This window comes from Trematomus bernacchii, unplaced genomic scaffold, assembly GCF_902827165.1.
Source record: "Trematomus bernacchii unplaced genomic scaffold, fTreBer1.1, whole genome shotgun sequence".
NCBI classification, from domain to species: Eukaryota; Metazoa; Chordata; class Actinopteri; order Perciformes; family Nototheniidae; genus Trematomus; species Trematomus bernacchii.
In genome coordinates, this window is record NW_022987477.1 from 8160899 (window position 1) to 8181258 (window position 20360).

Consider the following 20360-nt stretch of genomic DNA (forward strand, 5'->3'; position numbering starts at 1 on the left):
TGTTTCCACCTGTTATGATAAGACCACCATTAACTCTGGAGTCTTTACACATCCCTGCGATGTGCTTCAAAAGTAATGAGCCTTTGTGTAGGATTAGTCCTCTTGCATATTCTTTACTTGTGCATGCTGAGGTAATACTTCAGTAAGAAAAGCAGTGTGTGCAGTCCTGCTATGACAGAGACCACTGCCGTGCGACCTTTATACAGATTAACAGACAGACCTTCATAACAGACTTGACAAAGACCCCAGAATGGATAATCTGCCCTTTTAACACTCCATAATAATTGATCCATTCAGTCATGTATGTCTCTTAATTGTCGATTTGCGCCTCAGGCTGAATGACAAGAGACAAATCTTGGCGATAACATGTGTGATTTGTGTGAGAAATGCTAACTTGTGATTACACATGCAGTGATAATTACTGCGACCCCCGAGGGGTTCTGCGGACCCCCGCTCACAAAGCCCTGCAGCGTGACCTGACTCTGACTCCCCCCGCTTAGTGTACAAATTAAGATTCACAGTGACACATTCACTGCGGAGTTCTCCCCCCCCCCCCAAATGAAGATGGACAGTATAAACAAAATAACATTAAAAAACAGCCCATAACCTCGCCTGGAGCAATCTTTTGTTCTCTCAAGTGTTTACTTTTCCTCTTACATTCCCTTATTTAACTCTGTCTGTCTCCTCGCCCTTTCACGCTACTTTGCTTCCATCCTCATCCTCTTACTTACAAGGCCTCTTCGCCAATTATGCTACAGATCTCGAGGCTTGTGAATCATTGCGTCCAGTTGTTATGTGGAATGGTGACTCACAGCAGGAGGACGAGACCCAGCCTTGGGCTCTTTGCTGTCCGGAAAAAGGTCATGCCGAGCATTATTGCGGTTAACTACCTCAAGTTTATCGAACTCAACACTTTGAACAAGCTGCAGCCAAGAGCAACCTCTTTGACTTCATCCAGAGACATTTTGCAGTCAGGCCATAACCATCCCAAGGTACTCCATCAGTGTTTAGAGCGCCAGTGCATGACAAAACTGGCCACTTGGCCTTCTTAGACCTCAAGCTTCTGCTATTTCGGGGAGCAGCTACGAGGATTGTTTCACCACTGATTTGTTCCTGACAATAGATCCACACGCAAGCATATGTCTAAATGAATGTACAGTGATGAAACAAAAGATCTGATACTTTTTTCAGCCCTTTCCCGCACTTATCTCAAAGCTTAAAACTATTTTCTCAAACTCAGCTTCTTCTCTTTTTATCTGTCTTCTCCTTTGTGACTAGCACAGATTTAATTAAGGGAATCAGTAAGGCATAATGACTTCTACCTGAATTGACCTCTGTATAAAAGGTGTCTAGAATATTTTGCATATTCTGTGAAGATTTGATTAAACTGCTGAACTGCCTGCTCGCTTGGTGAAACTCTCTTTGGATAAGAGTTAAGTTGCTAAAGCCGTAGAAAGGTGCACACGGTACTGAGCTGACACAATGACCATTTATCCATTGCAGTTGTTGAGGAAGAGGAAGCATGACACACAGCTGTCTCCAGTGTGCCCAAGGGAATAATGGACGAATGCAAACTTTAAACGCATAAGCAGGCGTTGAATCGAAAGATAGCAGCTGGCTTGAAGTGCAAGCCTGACCTTGACAACTCCTTGTGGCTTGTTCACACGTCCTTATAAGCCTGTAGCCTTGTTGGAAAAGTATGAAGAGGTAAACAAGTGGCAATGATGATTCAACAGGGGGGGAAATGTGTTGGTAAAAACGAGGCGTCCTACAGAATAGTCACATATACGGAAATGTATTATGTAATACATGAGAGAGGATAAAGAATAACTCTAAAAGTGTGTGTATTGATGTGATGTAAAATATGTACAACGTTCGTAAGCAATTTAGTTTTTAGGTTACACATTGTGCATCGTTCTGGATATTTCTTACCCTGACAACAAAAATTGCACTGTCAAATATGTTTTTTTTCTCTTGGATTAATTCTGTTTTTCATGCATGATAAAAACATTTATAATGAAAGTAATAGGTCATTGGCGTGGATAGATGGGTAAATAAAAATCTAACCCTAACCCCCATGAGGGTTAGGGTTGACCTATATTGAGGGTTAATGAGAGTTAATGTTGACCTATATTAACCTGATACCTGCTACAATACTTAACTTAAATATCATATTTACTTATTTAAGGCCGAGCATGATCTATTAAACTATAACCAAGTGGCTATGACTACTGTTTTTTGTTTTTTTTAATACACAACGCTCTCCACGTGTTTGAAAATGCTTCTGTAATCCAGGACATAATTTGTTTTCCTAAAAAAAAATATGACAATGCATTTCAGTTTTGTGCAAACATCATTTTTAGAAGACAGACTCACTATGTGAATATACTTATTGTAATTGGCCCATGCAGTTTTTGGAACTCAGAGTGCTTGAGCTCTAAAGTGTGTCACATTCTTTTTCCGTAGCCTACCTGTGTGACATCATTATTAATGAGCTGTGTCTGCATTTACGCACCTCATCTAACAGGCGAAGATGGGCTGCCTTCATTACTTTGAGTTGTGGGAGTCGTCCTGTCAGATGAAATTTGAGCCCCGGCCAAGACGAACGCTTGGCATAAGAAAAGGGGAAATTCATCAAGTGCTCATTTGGTTTGAGATGATGGGTCATGACAGTGTCAGTCTTGTCGCCTCATACTTGGAGTCAATGGAGAAAATGGAGTCACAAGTATGTGTTTAAACAGCATTTTTTCACTGTATGGTCAGTGAGCACCACACTGTGGTTTACAGCAGTTATTACCACTTGTGACTTTTATAACCAGTAGAGTAAGCATAAAGAAGTAATCATGCCTTACAGATTTATTTACACCGGAACAGTATATTCCTTGAATAATAATTTGTTGATTGAATTAGTTTCTATTGGTTTTCTTTTCTTAAATAGCCTTTTTGCTGTGGAGAGGAAAGGTTTATATCTTAACGTGCTCATGAATGACCTTTGAAAAACATTGGAAAAGTCTGGATTTTGGTGCAATTGGATTTGACATGCATCATACTGAATGCCTGGAAGTAGACGGAGATAAGATAATATAATATTATATCAATTGAAATGTCTTAAAGAGGTTTTACTCTTGCATGTTTGTCCTGCCATTTGCAAAAGCTGATCAACATAACGCACATAAAATGTATCTTCAGAATCTAAAAACTGAATACGTACAGTATATACAGATGTTATACAGCTGTTTGTATGCATGTGAATGTCAAGAAGTTCTAAGAGTCATAATTATATATGCTTTAGTCATTTTTATGAATCGGAAATCACACTATCTAGAGTAATAATAATAATAGCTTAGATTTATACAGCGCCTTTTTTAAATGTATTTTAGATATATTCAAGTATTTCTCGTTTTAAAAGTGCTGCAATGTTCCATTAATGCAGCGTTTCTGAAAGTGTGGGGCAGAGATGTGATAGGTGGGTCGCACATATGTAAAAATCTCTCATACACACACGTGAAACGCTCTCACACACACACACAACAGCGTTGCAGTCGGGAGTAAACCGTAAAGGAGTTTAACCGTGACACTTTTCGAAATCCCGTTTGTGTCCCCCCACTTTACAAATAGGCCTATGTTTATTATTATTTTTTAACGCAAGCCGTCATCGCCACGGAGGAGGACACAGCCTCTGTGAGCGAGAGAGCGAGCGAGAGAGCTAGAGAGAGCACACCTTTATCTATTTAATATAGCCTAGATGTAAAAAATAAAGTAAGAAATCATTCCAATGTGTACTATAGGACAGTAAAAAAACAAAAAACTGTTTAAAAAGGGAGTGATTAGTAAAATATGCATACATAAAAAGAAAGAATGCTAACTAGGTAACATAAGATAAGAATAAACAAGTTTAAATTATTTGTTATTGGTTGTGATCATATTCTAAAGATGTTTGGATTATTGAAAAGTATACAGCTCCCTTTCATATGAGTGTTGAGAGTTGTATCCATAAATTCATTTTGTGCTCAAAGCGCACAAGATTGATGCATTTCACTTCAACATTTAAAAAAAAAAATCTTCCATGCCCCCGGACCCCCCTAGAGGATGTGAGGTCCACCCCCAAATAAAGCAGGTTAAAATAATTAAATTGAATACATTTTATTTTAGTAAACAGTTCAAATGCAAAAATGAGGACGTTGTAGCCATGATTCAGAATGGGGACCGTACTAAGTTGTGACGCTCCTACCAGAGAGCCATGAGATTGAACATTTGAAGTCCTTTCAAGGAGACAAAGAAAAGTTGGCAAATGTTGACCGGTTCTACACCTGCCTTCTCACTGTTCCCTGTTATCAGTTGAGGATTGAGTGCATGTTGTTGTGTGAGGAGACTTCATCAGTGTTGGATATGCTCAAACCTAGAGCCAAGGTGGCGGAGGCCTGCCAGTCTCTCAGAACTAGCACGCTCATGCCCAGTTTCTGCAAGGTCATCCTGGACGTTGGGAATTTTCTCAATTATGGAACTCACACAGGGAACGCTGCAGGGTTCAAGATCAGCTCTCTGCTCAAACTCACAGAGACCAAGGCCAACAAGAGCCACATTACGCTGCGTAAAGAGCGGCATGACCAGCGAGTCCGCGAGGCACATCTCCCAGTTGGCCAAATGGTTTATCTGAGGGACCATGGGGTTAGAGGGCGACATAAAATCCAGGATCTCTGGAGCTCTGTGGTCCACCAGGTTGTGAAGGCTCCATCTGGTGAAGGAACAGTCTATACTGTGGCCCCAGTGCACGACCTACAACGAGTCTGAAATGTCCACCGGGACATGTTGAAGGCTGTGGTTCGTCCTGAGGCCACCGCTTCTCCACCCAGGCCTCCACCTCCACCTGTGTCGACTGCCTTGACAGATGACTCCTCTGCCGATAGCGACCTTTGGCTTTTGGTTCCTGAGACTCACTCTTCACTACCCGCAGTAGCTCCAGGTGCTTTTTGTCCCTCCGTTGCAAACCCTTTGCAGGCCAGGCCTGTTCAGGAGGCGCCTCACCCTGCAGGTTGCTTCCTCCCAGGCCTTTCAGTGTCCCCAACCGACCAGCCCAGTACTAGCCATCAGGCTGTGCGTCGAACCGTTCGCCCTACGGCTGGCCACCACTCAAATGTCCACCATCTTCCTCGGTCTACTGGCCCTCAGGACAATGCAGCGAGTCCACTTCGAGCCCCCATGTCTAATTCCCAGTCTGCCGTTTTCAGGCCTTGGTGCTAGTATTAGCCTTCTTATATTCACCGTCGGGTCGACGATGCAAAAGTGGGGGGTAGATGTGACCGGATGTCTCCTCCCTCTGTGACGCTGCTTGGCACCATGCCAGCGCACCTGCTATTTAAGTGGAGGTGACAAATCTGCTCCCTCCCCTCCGCTTCTCCTTTGTGGCTGCAGCCTGGTGTTCACAGTTTTAAGGCAAAACATGAAATATAAGACTATGAAAAATACGCAACTAGAAAGACTACAAATCCCAGAGTCGCGTAAGTGATGTCACAATTGTTTTCCTCCACCCCATTCACACCAACGGTGTAAGAGATAGCTAAGATCAGCGCCATATAGATAGAATCTATCTATATGGCGCTGGCTAAGATAAGATAACTTTACCAAGATGCCTGTGTGCTTAGTACCAGGTTGTTCATACCAGCAATGGGTCTTGCTCGTTCTTTCGCTTCCCGTCTGATGAAAGGACTAGGAGTGTCTGGATCAAGCTAGCTAGTAGCTAGCACGTTAGTTAGCATTACAGCCTTGTCATTTGTATTAGCCTTAACATGAAGTAACATTAAGTAACCCAAAATGTTAAACAGTAAGAGTAGTAGTCATATTTCGTGAACCCTTTGAAGAGTACTGTCACACCGGTGTGATCATTCTATAATACACAATGTAAGCCCGGGGGAGAAATGCTAACGCTAACGCTAGCGATCTTCTCTACTTCATGCTATCTGCACAAATGGTTGACATTAAACATTAAAAAGACCAGGCAGTTCAGAGAGAATCAAAGGAAGGCAGGCAGGCAGCTTTGCATGACTTTCTTCAGGACGTGTTTCATTGTGGTGGTAGTGAGGGTCGTCAATCGTTTTGTTGACAAGACAGTAGTGACGGCCATCTTGGTGACGTGTGTTGTTCTGTGAGACCAGAGATGTAGTTCATTGAGCGTTTCACACAAACAAATGTGTTACTTCACAGTTTTACGACACATTTTTTTTTTTTGACTTGCAAAATTATCTTTTAAATTGACAAACATCATATGTGTAAAACGGGATCGAAAGATACGTTTTCTCTCCCCATTGACTTCAATACATAATTTTTCCGAAATAAGGTCCCATGGAGGTCCACCGGAAAGGGAGGGACTTCACCTCAGAGAACATAAGAACATTAATGCAGTAGTTCTCAAACTTTTTCTGTCATTCCCCACTTTGAACAGGGAGCGCATCACACTCTCTACAGACAGGTAAAGCATCTTGCATTCTGTCATTTATTCATGGGCACAAGCAACACCCGGCTTGACACTACTCTGTCTTAGCGCAGCTGACGCCCGGTGCTTTTGAGGAGGATTTGCTCCGCCGGAGGCTCCCTGGTCTTGCAGTGTTACAACTATTGGTGAGTTGCCGTTGTCTGCCGTTTTCTCACCTGCTGCTTGGTTCCTCTGGTGTATTGACTGTCATTCATGTCACAGTGGGATTTGGCCGTGGAATTGTTGAGTCTCTCTCTCACTTCCTTGTGGGCTCTGTGGCTGCGACTGGCCGCACAGGCTGGTATGTATGAGTTCCCCCATAGATAACTTTTCATTCAATAAACAATAAAGTCATTTTAAACCTCTTTCCAGGGGTGCAGTAAACATTCTCCCTTCCTGGTGGGCTCTGTGGCAGTGCCTAGCTGTAAAAGTTGGGGCGCCGTAACCATTCTCCCCACCTCTGGTCATCATTCCCCACCTCTGGTCATCATTCCCCCCCCCCGCCCCGCCTTCCTGCTGTTTTGGCTCGGCGATATTTCGCACCGAGCTGTGGCGTCATAGAAGTGACAGGCCCTGACTACTCCGTGTGGGACTGTCACCAGGGCCGTTTTGAGGTCACGGAATAGCAAGGACACTTATTGTTTTAGTTGATTCACTTTGATTATCTGTTTGTTTTGTGCATCTAATGTTTTGAGTACATTTATAGTATTTTGTTAATTATGTGATTTTGTTTATTTTCTTTTGTTAACGTTTGGTTTAATTAGTTTACTCATGTTTGTTGTTTACGTTTATTTAGATTTGGTTTATTTGATTTGTTTTCCTTTTGTTTATCTTTCTCCAACCAAGTTTTATAATCTTGCTGATTTTTAACTGTTTCTCTTGTGCCGGACAGGTGCTGTGGGCTCGAGGCGGCAAACCCAATCCCTGGTGGTGGTGTTCTTCACGTGTCCGTTTTGTTTGGTGTGCAGTGTCACGGGTGATTTTGATTTGACCTCTTCCTCCCCGTTTTGTTAATTGCCGCCTTGGTAAGCCCCAGCACTGTCCTTCTCCCTCCTCCCTGGAGAACTTTTAGAAAATGATATTGTTTATTATTAGAAATGTAATTATGTATAAATAAAATAACCATTGTGGTAATATCCTTTACACTGTCTCTGCCTGTGGTGTTCAAACGAACCTGATTGCCTTTTATTAAATTGGATAACTTTAGTTTTTAGTAATTTCCTGGGGGCGAAACTCCCCCAGGTGGCGTTGTCAGCAAACTGAGCATTTTATACGAGCACCACACCGCCACATAAGCATATCATAATGTTAAAATGTGCTAAATATATACACTGCAAAAAAAACAAAAAAAAGGAGTAAAAGTAGCTCATGACTGGTTTTATTTTTTGAAAGTAGCTCTCATCCTAAAAAAGGTTGGAGACCCCTGTTATAGAACGATACATTTGACAATTTTAAGCTTGGCCTACCATTTTATTGGAGCGATGAGGAACAGGTGGGACTTGAAAAGGCCCACCTGTTCAAAGTGGGGAATGACAGAAAAAGTTTGAGAACTACTGCATTAATGTTCTTATGTTCTCTGAGGTGAAGTCCCTCCCTTTCCGGTGGACCTCCATGGGACCTTATTTCGGAAAAATTATGTATTGAAGTCAATGGGGAGAGAAAACGTATCTTTCGATCCCGTTTTACACATATGATGTTTGTCAATTTAAAAGATAATTTTGCAAGTCAAAAAAAAAAAATGTGTCGTAAAACTGTGAAGTAACACATTTGTTTGTGTGAAACGCTCAATGAACTACATCTCTGGTCTCACAGAACAACACACGTCACCAAGATGGCCGTCACTACTGTCTTGTCAACAAAACGATTGACGACCCTCACTATCACCACAATGAAACACGTCCTGAAGAAAGTCATGCAAAGCTGCCTGCCTGCCTTCCTTTGATTCTCTCTGAACTGCCTGGTCTTTTTAATGTTTAATGTCAACCATTTGTGCAGATAGCATGAAGTAGAGAAGATCGCTAGCGTTAGCGTTAGCATTTCTCCCCCGGGCTTACATTGTGTATTATAGAATGATCACACCGGTGTGACAGTACTCTTCAAAGGGTTCACGAAATATGACTACTACTCTTACTGTTTAACATTTTGGGTTACTTAATGTTACTTCATGTTAAGGCTAATACAAATGACAAGGCTGTAATGCTAACTAACGTGCTAGCTACTAGCTAGCTTGATCCAGACACTCCTAGTCCTTTCATCAGACGGGAAGCGAAAGAACGAGCAAGACCCATTGCTGGTATGAACAACCTGGTACTAAGCACACAGGCATCTTGGTAAAGTTATCTTATCTTAGCCAGCGCCATATAGATAGATTCTATCTATATGGCGCTGATCTTAGCTATCTCTTACACCGTTGGTGTGAATGGGGTGGAGGAAAACAATTGTGACATCACTTACGCGACTCTGGGATTTGTAGTCTTTCTAGTTGCGTATTTTTCATAGTCTTATATTTCAACAGTTTTACGACAAACTGTGACTTTTTTGACATGGAAATGATTTTTTAAGATTGACAAACATCATATGTGTAATTCATGGCACAATTCAAACGGGATCGAAAGATAAGTTTTCTCTCTCCATTGACTTCAATACATTATTTTTCCGAAATAAGGTCCCATGGGGCGGAAGTAGATAGGCGTGACTTCGCCACTCTATATACTTTATAGGGATCCTATCAGTGGCGAGCCGTCAGGGCCCTCTAGGCCCTCTGTGAGGGCCTAAGATATTCTAAAAAATAATATTTAAAAACATTTAAAAATAAAACATTTTTTTTAAATATATATTTTTTTAATATTATTTTTGTTATATTTTTCATTTGTTTTACCGAAAAAAAATTGATTTAATTGTATTTAAAATAACATTTCCAAAGAAAGAAATCCTTCAAATCTGCCTGTGCAGTCTCTGTTGAATGTGAAGGGTTACATGAAAGAAGCTCGTCTGGCCCTCTCTGCGATTCACAGAGGGCCCGCTATAGTAACTGAACGAGAGAGTAATGTCAAATGACAGTACAATTGACCAATCATATCTTCCCTCTAAATGGGTGGGTTTTATTATCGCGGACTTTATGACAAGTTCCGCCCGCTGTGAAACTTTTCTTGTTTCCATAGCAACAACAACTTCCTGTCAACAGCGTGAACTCGCCTTCAAAATAAAAGCATGCCAAATTACACTTAAGACATACAACTGCAACGAAAGTAACAAACACAATGCAATATCATTTTCAATGTCAAAGAACACAAATTGGGTTCACAGGTGTTTTGTCTGGTAGAAGGTCGCTGTCATTGATGCGTTTTGCACCCTGGGCCGTTGTTTTGATATTCCGCTGAAGTATACGCTGTGACGTAATAACTCTTTTTTTTTTTTTTTTTTCGAGGGAATTGGTGGGGGTCAGAGGGCCTAGGTATAAAGCTCACGGCTCGCCACTGGATCCTATTAATATCTAATAATACAAATAATAAAATTCAATAACGTGCTTTAACCAGTAGGTGTCACTTTCTATCAGCTGTGCACCGTTATGGTGTAAATACAGCCTATCTACCAATTGGATCAAATATAAAAGTCAGCCGAATTAGTGTTGATACTGCAAGGAGATGTATTGTGTGAAAATAAATCTAAGATGTTGTTTAACTGTTGACATATTTATGATCGGGGAGGTGTGTGGCGCAGTGGGTTGTGCGTTGGTATTCGGATCAGGGGGTCACAGGTTCAAACCCCACTGCAGTCAGCATGTCGTTGTGTCCCTGGGCAAGACACTTCACCCCAAATTGCTCCTGTGGTGATTGTCCACAGTATTGAGTATGTAAGTCGCTTTGGATAAAAGCGTCTAACAAGTCTAACAAGTAACATGTAATGTAATGTTGAAATACATTACATTACATTACATGTTACTTGTTACATGTAATGTACAAGGAAAAATGTACAAGGAACAACTTCCAGAGAAAAGAGTGCAATAGGGGCGTTACCCACTCTGGGCCAACCTCTCCAGGCTTGGCTCCTGAGAGGGACAGGCTGAGAAGGGGTGGACTGTCTGACAAGGTTATACAGACTATCCAGGCAGCAAGAGTGGGATCCACCACAGCCTGTTACAGGACGAAGTGGTTGGGATTCCTGCAGTTACTGGAACTGGTGCAGCCGGGCGATTGGTTCACAACCATCGACCTGAAGGACGCTTACTTTCATGTTGAAATAGCTAGAAAGCCAACACACAGGAAGTATTTGCGTTTTGCCTTCCAGGGAATAACAGACTACCGTTCGGCTACTCCCTGTCCCGACGCACGTTCAGCAAATGTGTGGCCACAGCGCTTCAGCCGCTTCGCGACCATGGCATGAGGGTTTTATTTTATCTCAATGACCTCACAGTCATGGCCAGGTCCAGGGAATGGGCCGATGTTCCACACAGCCCAATTGATCTTAAGGCCCGGACACACCAAGCCGATTTCGGCCGTCGATAGATGTCTGGCCGTCGATGATTCGTCATGTTGAATCGGCCGCGGAGCCTGTCGGCAAAATAAATCACTCTGATTGGCTGTTCAGCTTAGCGAAACACTATTTGCCTGAATGGGAGTGGAGCAGTACAGAACTTAAGTAAATGTACTTTGTTACTGTCCACAATCTGCCTAGAAGTATTTTAATGTTGTAGCTGTTCAAGATGGTCATTTTAAAATGTTTTAAAAATATAATATTAGTAGGCTAGTTAAACCAATAATAATTCTACGGCTGCAACTGACAGTTATGTAGGCACATTTTTTTTTTTCTTAACGCTGTGTGATTAAAATAATAAACACAAATAGCAGGATAGGCACACATATTTGCTATATCTTGCCCCACTGAAAAGGCACTGCACCGGTACTGTTAAAATATTGGCATAGTTCATTAAGGTCGGCTGACCAGCTGCTGCTGATAGTGCCCAAGACCAGGCTCAAAACCCGAGGGCACCGAGCCTTCGCAGCTGCTGGCTGTTGAGCCCCTAATATGGGGAAAATATCAGACAAGGAAACAGAGACGTTGTTCGTTTGCTTCAAGTCTAATGTATTATGCAACCAACCACATGGTACACATAGCACACTGTATAATACAAAACATAGATTCTTGACATAAAACAATAACTAACAATGCACGTACTGCAAACATACATCCAATTTAACACACAAAATGTCCCTTTTTAAATGCACACTACAAACATACATATCCAAATTAACACACAAAATCCCCTTCTTGGAGCTAAACTGCACTATCATAGCTAGCGGCGCTAGCATAGCTAATGGCGCCAGAAAAGCTAGCATTCACAGCTAGCATTCACAGCTACAACAATTACAGAACCCAGAAAAACCCTCCAAAAATACCCTCCAACAACTATCACACCAACAGTGTGCTTTTCACATTAATATTACACACAGTCAGTCTACATATATAACATTTATCACGGATGAACTCACCTAATATGGGGAAAATATCAGACAAGGAAACAGAGACGTTGTTCGTTTGCTTCAAGTCTAATGTATTATGCACCAGTGGCAAACAACAAGCGCCCTCTGCTGGACAGACCCGGAAGGTCATCAACCATGACTTGTCATATCTATTACACTGGCCCCAGGCTCTGGAACACTCTACCCCTCCGTGTGAGGTCGGCCCAGACCCTATGGGTTTTTAAATCTACACTTAAGACTCACTTCTTCTCTCTGGCCTTCTAGTCAGAGCAGAGTACGACTCCTGACATTTCCCTGTGTGTGATTTTTTAATTTATTTTTATTGCATGTACAGCACTTTGGCTCGACCAAAAATAGTTTTAAAAATGTGCTATATAAATAAAACTTGATTTGATTTGATTTGATTTGATCCCTGTGCTGCTTGGCTTGAGCTGTAGCATGTAGCTATTTGTTGTTTGTATAATGTATATATCACGCAGTCTGTCTTCTGGTTGCCTCTTTTGAATGACGAATACACACTACCGCCGCCTGCTGCTAAGGAGAGTTATTGCCACTCACGCATGCACAGTTCGTACGTGCTACTTGGCCGTCGGCTGAAGTCTTTGCGGTGTGTTCCAGTGCGACTGTTTGGCCAAGACGCAGGAGACATGAGGCGACACAACAGTCGTGTTCTGTCGGGACGTGTTCTTTGGTGTCAGTTTGGTGTGTAGGGGCCTTTACACCAAACCAAGTTGGGGGTTTGCAGTCAATTGGAAGAAGAGCAGTCCCATACCTCACCAGCAGGTGGGGTATCTGGGAATTTTGCTCGATGCAGCCCCCATCGAGAGAGAGGTGTACGCCCCCATCGAGAGAGAGGTGTACGCCCCATCGAGAAGGAGGGCAGGCTACATGCCACTCTGTCAGAGAACAGACAGACCTCCCTGCTTCAGGCAGACTGAACGTTGGTGCGAGGAAAGGAGTCTAGAGCCTCTGTCCGGTGCATTGGGCTCTATTCTATCCTATCTACAGCTAATGGTGGACAAGGGGCTTGCTCATGCCACAGTCAAGGTGTATGCAGCAGCCATCTCGTCCTGTCATGAGGGATTTGGCGGCAGACCAGTCTTTAGCCAACCGCTTATGAAGCGTTTTTTGCAGGGGATCAGGAGACAGCGCCCAGTGGTGCATGTCTCCACCCCGCAATAAGAACTGCCGTTGGTGCTCGAGGCTTTGGTTACAGAACCGTTTGAACCTCTGGAGCTCTTCTCCCTGAAGGGTTATACAGCTAGATGGCTTTAGTCTTCCAGGGGTGGAGGGCTCTCCCCGCCTGCCTAAGGGCAGGCGGCACCCCATACAGGGGGGGAGAGCCTTTTCCCACTGGGGTCCGTGCACACTCTACACGTGGTGTGGCTGTGTCGTCAGCCTTGTTTGACGGCGTGAGTGTGGAGGACATATGTACGGCGGCGTCTTGGTCTACGCCAAGCCCGTTCATAAGGTTCTATCTCTTGGACATGTCTGGCTCCTTCTCATCGTCTGTGCTTGCTGGGGCAACTGGTGGACTGGTGAAAAGAGGGGGGCTGTGGGTCGGTAAGCTGTATCTGACCCCCTGGGACATAATACACTTACGTTTTCCCATGCTCCTTAGGGACCTGGGAAACGTGGTGCGCAGTACGCCCCATACAGGGCTGGAAGTCTCTCCCCCACTGAGGTCCGCGCACACTCTACACGAGGTAAGCGTGTGGGTGTGGAGGACATAGTACACTTACGTTTTCCCATGCTCCTTAGGGACCTGGGAAACGTGGTGCGCAGTGTGTAGTCACTTGCGCTGGCACCTGCAGGGTGGAGCTATGGGCTTATTCAGACCAATTAGGCTCTACCCAGTCAAGTAAGCTGAGGCCCCGACTTCTCCACGGTCACAACCGGGTGATAGGAAGTTGGGGTGCGATGGCTGTTAACCAAAGGCCGGTCAGGGGCAGTGTGGTGGGTCGATGTGTGGGCCGTCAGGGCATTTATTAATCGGGGCTCCACCCACTGTACCCAAAGAGTCCAGTAGAGGGCGGAGCCTGTGTGAGATAGAACGGGGGGTTACGTATTGTAACCCTAGTTCTATAAGCACAGGCGGAGCCCTCTACCTAGGGGCCCTGTCTTCCCCATGCCGCTCGCTGAAGAGGGTGTAGGATGACAGTCAGGAGGTGTAGCTGCCTTATATACTGTGAGCCTGCGCGCGCAATCAGGTAGGCTCGCCCTGATTGGCCGGCTACATACAACTTCAGTGTGTGAACGCTCGCGTAACATTGATGAGAGTAGTACCCATAAAGTCCAGTAGGGGGCTCCGCCTGTGCTTATAGAACTAGGGTTACAATACGTAACCCCCCGTTCTGTGATGTCTATAGAAAGTAGAAAGAAGTGACTACAAACATTATCTTGTGAGCAGATGTGTTAACAACAGTCAGTCCTCTAAACACTTACTGACACAGAGTATGTGATCATGCACCTGAATTGTACTTCTCGTAAAGGTTTTTTTGTCAAAAATGCTATTTGTCATCCATGGTGTAGTAATCACTTTATTACGAGTGATCTTCAACTCATGGAAAAGGAATCAGAAGCTTGTTTAATCAATTATGTACACATTTAGATGAAGTTAAATCCCCTTTCTTCACTGCGTCTTTCCTTGGAGTATTGGCAATGACTGTCATTTGTGGCTCCATTACAGGAGACATTGTTGTCTGTGATTAGATATCTATGAACTGCCGCTTACCTGTGTGGTTTGTATTATCTCTGCAGACTATGTGAATTGCTGTGACACTCATAGCGTCTGAGCTGAATTAGATTTGGCAGCTTTTAATGTCTGTATGAATAGCAATTGTGGCAAGTTCAACATTTGAATACAGATTATTGCGATCTGACCCTGGCAGATGGAGAACAGGAAGCAAAAATAGAGACACATCTGTGAGTGAGAGGATGGTGGAGGGAAAACAAGGGGAGTGAAAGGGATAATCAGATTAGGGCCTAACAAATCTAAATCACGTTTTACTCTAGAGGAGATGGGCTCAATGGGCTAAAACACATAAGGGAGAATGTTTGTTTTAGCATTTGAAAATGTACTCTCAATTTAATGAAGAAAAGGGTTCAAACAATGTCAACATATTTTTATTTTGTTTTGCTAGTTCAGGATTTTATTAGCATGGGAACAAGAGTTTCTGCTCAATTAAATGTGATTTTTTAAATTTAGATAGCAGTCATTACCTTACAACACACTGTATGTCACTACAGATGTTATTATCTAAACTGATTTTTGACGACTAACTGAATTCATGTATAATTGTTTCTGGTTTCTGTTTATATTATATTGAACAATGCTCCAAACACTTGTCATAGAATAGACTTTTAAACCTATGAATGTAAATGTGTAAGTTTGTTTTCTATCTGCATGGTATGCTCTGTAACAGACTGGCAGCCAGGTGGTTCTCTGCTTCTGGCCCAAAGGCATGCTGGGAAGGGCGTCAGCTCCCATTATGATCCTGAATAAAATAGGAAACAAATGGATGAATAATTACTATTTATATATTCAAGGAAAACCCATTCAGTTTAGCATAACAGCTAAACCCATCGACTGATTAACAGTAACCGATCTTGTGATTTTAGATAATAAAGTCCAGATGTAAAAACATGACATTTGAACAAAACATTTGGACAAATGTTTGCCCACTGACCCTAGTAACTTCAACACACAGTATAGACAGAATATGTATCTAAATGTAAGGTCTGCTACATACATCCTCATTTGTCTCTGATGTCCACCTTATGAGGAGAAGCTAATGTGAAAGGTGTAAATGTTGATGTTTCTCTCTGTTGAAAGGGATGGATGCTGTTATGTTGTGTTTTCTCCACTAGAGTGTGCAGTTATTCTTCCAAGGTTTGGGTGGCAATCAACACTTGAACCACAGGAAAGCTTTTGTTGGAAACCTGTTAAGAGGTTTCCTTACACTTTTGCTTTCAGAGTGGTTTTGTGTGTGTGTAGGACAGGATGCCTGCTTTCTCCTTAATACTGTTATTTTAGAGAACTCTCTGAGGAGATAGTGGTTATTCTTCCGACTATAAGGTCCACTTTGAACACACTGTCCCTTTGAGTAGTATAGTGCAATCTACATAAACCTGAGAAGCTAATGTTTAAGAAAAAACTCTGCTAAAAAGGCCATAATGTTGCACTGAGTGCATTATAGAAAGTTTATTTTCATTGTGAATGCTGATGTTATTAAATGAACAGAATGTGCAGATTTACCACACAAGCATTGTTTCCCAAGAGAGTTTGTTTTGAGTTTATTCTTAAAATATGTTGACACCTTGACACTGGCCTGTCAATTTGGACCAAATCCGATCACATAAGTCTGTAAGGCTTTGTAAGCTTAGCAAAGAGAGATGATTTTCTGTCGCAAACTGTTAAGCAGTTGCATCAGTTGACACTAGATACACTTGCAATGACTCAGTGCCAAAAGCAGTGCCTGTCTAATGAGCTCAGATAGGCTGTAAGGCACAGGCCAATGGGATGCGGCTTGAGCAGATTTATATCCATCATGTAGGAAATGTTCCCAGAGGGCATCCACAGCATCCGTCCATCTATGCTATTAATGAGGGCCATTTGTTAACACAGAGTGTGTTTCAAATGCCAGCAGAGACGGTCTGACAAAGGAGAGCACTTTAGATGAGGTTGATGCATGAACTTCTTAGAATCTCTTTGTTTCTTAAAAAGGGTAACAATGTGATTAGTGCTTTAAAGGCTTCACAAGGTTGCTATAAACTAGCTATTTAACTAAAGGCTAATTTAGGTGTGTGTCAACCTGGAGAACATTTTTGGGGTCTAATAGGGACAACCATTTTTGTATTTGGTCCAGTATTGAGTAATAGAACTGCAGCTAAACAGGCTGCAATGCAGTCGCTCAGAAAAATGCTCTTTATCAATTTACGTCCAAAAAAGAGTGCTTGTTTTGGCCACTCGCTCATTGTGTTATTATATGTGTCAGCATTATGGAAAGAACTCAACAGAAAATAAAATGTTTTCTTTTACTACTCTGTCAAAGTCTCACTAAAATTGCCAAAGTTGTCAATTCGCAACAAGTCACATAATGCAATAATTAATAGAGACACCATAATGTTGTCAGACATTTATGATAAGAATCTGAGCCTTTCATACGATAAGATAAGATAAGATAAGATAGTACTTTATTGATCCCAATTTGGGAAATGTTTGTGTTGCAGCAGCATAAAAAGACAATACAAATTAAAAGACAATAAATAAACAAGAAAGTAGAAAATATGCTTGTTAAGAATAACAAGACATAAAGCACGGTATTATATATACATAAGTATGTGACAGATGGAATATTAAATATGAAACTGAATATATAAATGTAAAATGTACAGTGTGACTTTATTCCAAGAGAAACTATGGAGCAGAGACTTCTCTGCCAGTCAGAGGTGATTTGTTATAGAGAGGACATTGGACATAATGATGCGTCTTTCAAACTAGCAATTTCATTGCAGCCAGTTAAGGCTCTGCCAGTTTCTTTCGTGCTCAATACTAGAGCATTCTCAAAAAAGATTGTCACTTAGACACAAACACATGGGAAAAATCGTTCCAGAATGACAAAATACATCCCAAGTTAAAACCAGCTTTCACTTAAATCTTCCCTTAACACTAAGGAATACTCAGCACCCCGTGGTGCAAGTAGACAGTGGATTAAGAAAAGGGTTAATATGTTATATATTACAATAATAGAAGAAAGAAGAAGAAGACATACTTTAATATGAACACAATTATAATTGAACAATGGACAATTATAATGGAAAAATGACAGCACTGTGGTTCTTTGGGGAAATTTGTATTTTCAAGGTTTTACCCTTTCTTCCATTATGAAATATTTACAACTAGTTTAACCTACAGTTACAGGTGTGTATTTTGTATTTTTGGCCACCTGATGGCAGTGAAACAAGCATTAATGCATTTCCAGCTGTTTTGCTAATAAGACAAACTCTTTTCTGATCACCTACTATATACTCTCCATTTTAACTCTTTTTCAGTCACCACCAACTGCACCGGGAAGTATCTGGCTCTATATCTGCTAAATACTGGTCTATGTTTAGCTAATAGTCACTGTCTGTCCACCTTTTGTTGGTTTGCAGTTAATGTACTGTCCAGTTGCTTTTTAGACCATTTTCTTTTTAAACAACACTAAAATAAAAGTGTAATGTCCAAGAAAACCTAGAAACTGAGTTCAAAGGTGTTAAAAATGCTCTATATAGTTGAAGGGGAACTGCAAAATGATGTTTGAAGTTTTGCTCTGAGTTGTATTCTGTCTGATGCTCATTGAAAAAAAGGCAAAGGTTGAAGGTTCAAGGCTTGTATTAGTCATACGTACATAGCTACAGTGTAGTTATGACGATGAAAATCTTAGGTCCCAGGCTCTACCAACATTGCATGTCTAGTGTATGTAGCAGCTTGCCCTGTGTAGAGTACAATATTCATTTCTCATTTTTAGGATAATAAAGTTGAACAATTAAGCACATAAAGATTATTAACATTACACATTCAAATGTCCTCATGTTCTGCCTTCTATTGGATTATTGAGGCTGCTTGTATTAATCCATCATGGACACCAGATGTCCCTGCTATACTTTTGAATACCATTTTATTTCTCATTGCTGGTGCTGATGATTGTGGCAGGATTTTACCTTTATTTCTGTTTTCCACATTCAAAGAACGAGTTTGAAATGTGATACAAAAAATGCTAAAAAGCCATTTATACAACAAAACACTTACCTTTATATACCAGGGCATACACAAGTACAATCCTCTCTGTTGATTCTTTTTTATTTTCACAAAACTCACTGAGGGATTTCATCTTTTCTAGGTATCAAAGTAAAGCATGAAGCGAACCATTTTCCATTCTTGACTAGGTGAGAGCAGCAGCAAAGGAAAGCAGTACTGATTGAATTCCTGCTACTTCCATGCAGTTGGCTTTTTAAGGGTTGTTTTGTTTCTACTCCACATTAATCTTGGGCCAAGAAATAGGTGTTCTTATTCAACCCACACATACAAATATTATATAGTGAAATGAATTGCACAAAATCAACATCCAGGCCGCTTCCCTATCCTTGTCTCCGTAGCAACACAATACCCTTTGCAAGTAAGATGAGATGCACCTTTTTTTCAATTGTGCCCAGAGGTTCTTGTGGGAGTAGAATATTATATTTATACAGGGACGTGCAAAGGTACGGGCTAATGTTGCCCGGGCAACGGCCCTTTTGCCCTTTTTGGCTAACCTGCCCCTCTGGAGAGAGCAAGAGGTTTTCTTTCTTCTGTTTTGGCCGAATCAACATGATAAGCCCACAATTAGTATTGTAGCGTCTCGCTGCGATAAAACACACCTTGTCAGCGCTGTGATCTGCCCCCAGTCACGTGACTTTGTTTACAATCTGACAGCTGAAAGCAAAGGACAGCCCTCCGGCCTCATATGGCTATGTCGATTTTACCAAATGCCCGCCTGGCTTTGGTGGCAAATCCCTGGGTCAATTTGTCCCCAGAAATGTCCCAGTTTTTAAATATGCTCATATTGATTTTGAGTTTTCTCATGGCAGTTAGAGTATAGGGGACAAACCAGGGGACTTTACTTCCTCTTGACACCGTCGGTTATTTACAACAACAAAAAAAACGAAATATACTTGTTATTGTGCTTCTGTCTTTCTGTGTCTTTTCATCTCTAAACTCCCTCAACGGGGCCGCTCGCTCTCTTTTCTTGATCGCCCTCTCTCACATACGGGAGAACACTTCACTGCCCGCTTCATTGTAGGATTTCTGCCATGTCTCTACCACTTTAGTTTGACCATCTCTGTTATTAAGTTATGGAATACTAAATAAATAAGTAATTAGATACCTTACCATTACTGCACTCATAAAGAATGATAAGAATAAGAATAATGCGTATTGAACTGGTTTAATTCATTAGTGAGTTTATTTAAGAAAATTACTTAGAAGCCCTATTTTATCAGTATGTCCGCACATTAAAACAGAATTGTCCCCATTTTTTCTTTAATAGTTAGTAACATTAGATATTTTAATGAGATATGTACCGCAAAACTAAAAATGTCCCTGGTTTTCATTTAGAAAAAAATTCAAAAGGTCTTTTTTCGGGGGGGGTGGGGGGAGGCCCTTTTTCTAGTTTAGAGCAATAGCCCCTCCAAATGTCTGTGCACGTCCCTGTATTTATACCAATGTCACTGTATGCAGAAACAGAGTCAGATAATAATCAGACAGCATTACAGTGTCAGAAGTCTTAATACAGAAAGGACCTATCACTGCTACAGTTTCACCTTCAAGGTCCGTAGGTTGGATTTGCACACATACAATGTGTTTTCTATGTGTGAATCCAAATGAATGT

General features: G+C 41.7%; 1 protein-coding gene across 5 annotated transcripts in view; it reads left to right on the plus strand.

Annotated features, from left to right (window-relative positions):
* The window catches only part of LOC117494595 (RNA-binding Raly-like protein), a 109054-nt gene that overhangs the window by 59335 nt on the left and 29359 nt on the right, over positions 1 to 20360 (plus strand). The window lies entirely within an intron of this gene.